This window comes from Ranitomeya imitator, chromosome 2, assembly GCF_032444005.1.
Source record: "Ranitomeya imitator isolate aRanImi1 chromosome 2, aRanImi1.pri, whole genome shotgun sequence".
Classification (NCBI taxonomy): domain Eukaryota; kingdom Metazoa; phylum Chordata; class Amphibia; order Anura; family Dendrobatidae; genus Ranitomeya; species Ranitomeya imitator.
In genome coordinates, this window is record NC_091283.1 from 292,047,253 (window position 1) to 292,053,252 (window position 6,000).

A 6,000-nucleotide genomic window follows, 5' to 3' on the forward strand; every position below is an offset into this window, starting at 1 on the left:
AGCAGCCCTGCCCTGCCTCAGGCTCCAGTTAATTGTGCACCTGTGTCTCAGCCTGTCTCACCCTTCATCTTTGGTGCAGGTTTGGCAGTGTGGAAGCCAGATCTGAAATGTCCGCACTGGACCTGATCGGCCTTTATTTGCGCTTGCCTTTCCTGGCACCAAGGGAGTGATTCTGAAAATGGTCCAGGTACAGTTCGCATGTAATGTGGTCCTTTTTTTTTTTTTATACTCTTTATACATTCAGGAGGCCATAATGGCACAATGTAAATAAAATACGTAGATTAGGACTGCCCCATTATGAGAATGCCGTGAAGTGGCAGGGTAGCTCAAAGAATTGATCAATTGTTTGCTAAATGTCTCATATTTGAAATACAGTTAGAATTTATGTGCAATTGCACTTCAGTTATTACGTTCTGACCATAAGCAGTGCTGGCTTCTTCCCTTTTTTTTGCCTTAAATCAACAGTCCTTCAAAGGACTAATTACAGGGTATATAGATGTCAGTGATAGGTAGGCAGGCAGTCTATGTGGCATACTTTATTGCATACAACAAGATGGTCCATTCCATTACTGTCTGTTGCTGCCTAATACAGATATTGACCGTATATACATAGCCTCAGGTATCAGTAGCCAGGAATAATTTGTTTTTTGCATCTTAATCCTGATTATTTTATTTAAAAGCAATCCAGAGCACACGTTTTATTTTTTTTTTCTCAATTCGCTTGTTTGAACTGGAGAACACAGCCAGATCCTTTCCATAGTACAGCGTTAGAATCCAACTATTTTAAACAGGGTCTAGCCTTAACACCGATCACATCTGAGTGCGCATAAAATTCTGCCATTTTTGTGGTAGTGTAAAATTTTGGGGGAGTGGCTTATACAAGTTCTTGACACCAGTTTAATAGAAAAAAATTAACCTACAGGGGAGATATTTTACACTGCGTTTTAACCACCACACGGATCGCCTAGCATTGTGCTAAAAATTGTGGTATGTCGTGCCTCCATTGAATTTTTTTTTTGTGTCTTAGCTTTGTGTCTGACACTTTGCTGCCAAAAAAACACAGGCCAGATATTTTAAAGTGGGATATCTGTGTCACAGGCATCACATATCATTGCGCTCAAAATAGTGCCATTTCAGCCCTGCATTTAAATTTTTTGACTGTCTTAACCTAGTTATTGACACCAGTTTGCTTAAAAAAAGGTGTTACCTACAGCCCAGATATTTTAAACTGTGGTTTTCCCGCATACGGATCACATATAAGTTTGCTCCAAAGTCAGGCATTTGTAGTTAACATATAAAATATTGAAGTCCATTTAAAATGGGCAAAGCACGTGCCAAGGGACAGGGAATTAGACGTGATGGTGCATGCAGAGGCCGAGTACGTGGGCAACGTGAAAAACAAACATCCTCATCTTCTCTCTTGACCTTCCTGTCACAATTACTAGGGGACCACAGCAGGACATCACTATTGAACCCAGAGCAGTGTCAAAAGGTTGTTGGTTGGATAGCAGATAATGCTTCCAGTCACTTTGCCACCACCACCACCCTGTCTTCCAAACGGTCAAGTCTGAGTAGCCATGAATCTGGACTGCATATTCCTCACCCTGATCGTCCTTCTTCCCACCATGCCAAGTGCCCGGAGACAATTGATCATACACTTGGATACTCCAAAGAGCTGTTTGCTTTTCCATTTATAGATTTGGGCCTCTTGCCCAGTCCACTTGAAGTGGGGCAAGATGAGATCTGATGTAGCGATGGTCAAATATTTGAGCAGCCCCGGTCACGCGAAGGTGACGGTGAGAACATGTCACAAGAGGTGGAAGATGATGAGACACAATTTCCAGAAAGTCAAGAGGAGGACCAGGGTATGGTAGTTGATGAGGTGGTGGATGATCTAGTAACTGATCCAATCTGGCAAGAGGATATGCAAAGCGAGGACAGCAGCACACAGGGGGAGGGAGGCATAGCACCACAACAAGCAAAAAGAAGCAGTGTGGTGGCCGCAAACAGAAGGCGGGCAACCGTTCCCCATAACACCAACACGACGGAAGCTGCCAGTCCAACTGTTAGATCTTCTCGAGTCTGGTTGTTTTTATAAAGACCCTGCCAATAACCCCAAAAACGCCATTTGCACCACCAGCAATGCCGGCATAAGCAGGCGTAGCAAAACTACCAGCCTGACCACCACCAGCAAGATCTGGCACATGGCAGCAAAGCACCCAACTTTGTGGGCCGAACCCCATCGTCCAAGAACAGTGTCTGCTGGTGACACCACTGCTTCTTCTGCTGTTGCGCGTTAAAGCCAATCCCCTGTCCATGGTGCCTGCGAAGATGCCTCCTACCCAGCACCTGTTGTTGCACATAGTCAAGTAGTACCATCATCAAGCATGCCCACATCCTTGTCCCAGCGCAGCATTCAGTTGTTCATACCTCATTCCTTGGAACGCGAGCAGAAATACGTTGCCAACACCCCACAGGCCACACTACTAAATTTACACATTTCTTGTCTGGTTCCACTCAAAATGTTGCCTTTTAGGCTCGTGTAGACAGAAGATTTCCACAACCTGATGGCAGTGGCCATCCCAAGGTACTTTGTCCCCAGCCGCCACTATTTCCCCAGTGTGCCGTACCCGCATTACACAAGCACGTGTCTGACAACATTAGCTGTGCCTTCATCCATGCTGTTACTGGGAAAGTCCATCTAAAGATGGATATGTGGACAAGTGCTTCTGGGCAGGGATGGTACATCTCCCTGACGGCACACAAGGTTAACAAAGTGGAAGCTGGGATCCATTCGGACCTGGGGATGGAACACGTCCTCCTGATGCCAAGGATTGCAGGCCCTACGTCAATTAGGGTTGCCACAATCTACAGCTCCTGCACCTCCTCCTCTTCAGCCTCCATCTCCGAAATGACCACACCAGTCACAAGCTGGACGCACTGCAGCACTGCCTCAGGCAAGCAGCAACAGGCTGTGCTGAAACTAATATGCTTAGGTGACAAACCGCACAATGCTGAAGAGTTGTGGACAGCTCTGAAAGACCAGGCAGATCTGTGGTTAACACCGCTGAACCTACAGCCAGGCATGGTTGTGTGTGACAATGGCCGAAACCTGGTGGCGGCTCTGAGGCAAGGTGAGCTCACACACATACCATTCCTGGCCCATGTGCTTAACCCCGTTGTTCAACGGTTTCTGAAAAGCTAGATGGAGCTTCCGGATATGCTTGTGAAAGTATGCCACAGGTGTGCCCATTTTAGAAAATCAGTTATAGCTTCCGCCGGCGTTGCCGTGCTTCAGCAGCATTTGCAGCTTCCAGCTCAACGACTGGTGTGTGATGTCCCCACGTGATGGAACTTAATACTGCAGATGTTGGAATTGATTTCAGAGCAGAAGAAGGCAGTTGTTGACTACCAGCAACAAGGCCTTTGGCATTCAGTTCAGACTCCACACATAAGGCCTCAGGAGTGGCCATGGATGTCAGACATATGTACCATCCTACAAAACTTTGAGGACTCCACCAAGATGGTGAGTGGCGATGACGTGGATGGCTTGATGACAGATAGGAGGAGGAGAGCATGGTCCGTTGTGATCTTGGTAAGGACATGGAAGTTTTGCCTGTTAGCAGTCTGGCCCGCATGGCTGACTTTATGTTGCGCTGCCTTTCCCATGACCCTTGTGTACTCAAAATTTTGGGTGACTGTCATTACTGGTTTGTGACACTTCTAGACTCCCCCTACAAGGAGAACTTTTTCAATCTGTTCTTCCAGAGGCAGACAGGTATACTAAAATGGTGCAGTACCAGAAGGCCTTTGTTGCTTAATTATTAAAAAAAATTCCATCTGAAAACGCTGGCGGCAGATGTCACAGTTCGTTGGACAACCAATGGGTAGAGAGAGACACAACTCCAATCCAGCAGAAGCAGGGGAACACTGGCAAAGTTCTAGGAGAGTTTTCTCAGACACTCCCATTGCAGTGGCCCTGAGGTGCGCGGTACTCACACAAGGAGTGCAATGTTTGGGAAGATGCTGAGGGAGTACCTTGCTGATCGTACCAATGTCCTCTGTGAGTCCTTTGTACCTTATAATTATTGGGTATCTTAGCTGGACATGTGGCAAGAACTGGCTCTCTCGTCTTGGAGGTCCTGGCCTGCCCTGCACTAGCATTTTGTCAGAATGGCTTTTTAGTGCCGCTGGTGGAATTATAACCGATAAGCGCATGCGCCTGTCAACTGAAAAAGCTGACAGGCTGACTGGATTGGGCCAGACTTCTCTACACAACTGAATGATAACAGCAAAACATAACCTCAAATCCTGTGTCTTTTTTTGAGAGGTATATTCCCATGTACCTCTTCACTCACACACAAGGGTGTACGCTTCCTGATTTTCGCTATTTGCTGTTATCCTCCTCCTTCTCATCAGCCACCGCCACCACTATATCACCATGGAGACCTTGGTCCGTGATGCAACAGCCACGTTATTGTTTTAAATGGTGTTTATGATGCCCATAAAAAAAAATGTTCACACAGTATGTTCATGTGTACTCCCCCCCAGGGGGAAATGTTTGTCAGCCCATACACTTAGTGTATGGGCATTAAAAGTATAGGACACCCTCTCCTTTAAATTGGGAAAATATTTTTAGGAGGCTATCCTCCAAATTTCTTCCAAGGGGGATTGGGGTGCATCCAGATTTACAACAGGCCTTGCATTCACTTCATGGGCAAACTTTGTGGGAGTAAAAAAAATCATAATAATGGGAACTTTGGTTTAATGTGGCCATCCAGGACGTCTGTTCAAAGGGTTATTGGGGTGCATCCAAATTTGGGGCAGGCCTTGCATTCAATGCATAGGCAATAACAGTATAGGAGACACACTGTTTAATAGTGGGAACAACAAAGCATAGCCAGCTGATGGCTCTCTAAGAATAGTGAGGACCAACTGCTGTCCCTTTAAGAATATTAAAATCCACCTAATAACCCTCCTTCTTTAACCCCTTAGTGACAGAGCCAATTTGGTACTTAATGACCGAGCCAATTTTTACAATTCTGACCACTGTCACTTTATGAGGTTATAACTCTGGAACGCTTCAACGGATCCTGCTGATTCTGAGACTGTTTTTTCGTGACATATTGTACTTCATGTTAGTAATAACATTTCTTTGATATTACTTGTGATTATTTATGAAAAAAATGGAAATATGGCGAAAATTTTTAAAATTTTGCAATTTTCAAACTTTGTATTTTTATGCCCTTAAATCAGAGAGATATGTCACAAAAAATAGTTAATAAATAACATTTACCACATGTCTACTTTACATCAGCACAATTTTGGAAACAAATTTTTTTTTTGTTAGGGAGTTATAAGGGTTAAAAGTTGACCAGCAATTTCTCATTTTTTCAACACCATTTTTTTTTAGGGACCACATCACATTTGAAGTCATTTTGAGGGGTCTATATGATAGAAAATAACGAAGTGTGACACCATTCTAAAAACTACACCCATCAAGGTTCTCAAAACCACATTCAAGAAGTTTATTAACCCTTTACGTGCTTCACAGGAACTGAAACAATGTGGAAGGAAAAAATGAACATTTAACTTTTTTTTGCAAACATCTTAATTCAGAACCATTTTTTTTATTTTCACAAGTGTAAAAACAGAAATGTAACCATAAATTTTGTTATGCAATTTCTCCTGAATACGCCAATACCCCATATGTGGGGGTAAACCACTTTTTGGGCGCACCGCAGAACTTGGAAGTGAAGGAGCGCCGTTTGACTTTTTCAATGCAGAATTGGCTGGAATTGAGATCGCACGCCATGTCACGTTTAGAGAGCCCCTGATGTACCTAAACAGTGGAAACTCCCCACAAGTGACACCATTTTGGAAACTAGACCCCTTAAGGAACTTATCTAGATGTGTGGTGAGCACTTTGAACCCCCAAGTGCTTCACGGAAGTTTATAACCTAGAGCCGTGAAAATAAAAAATCGCTTTTGTTTACCCAA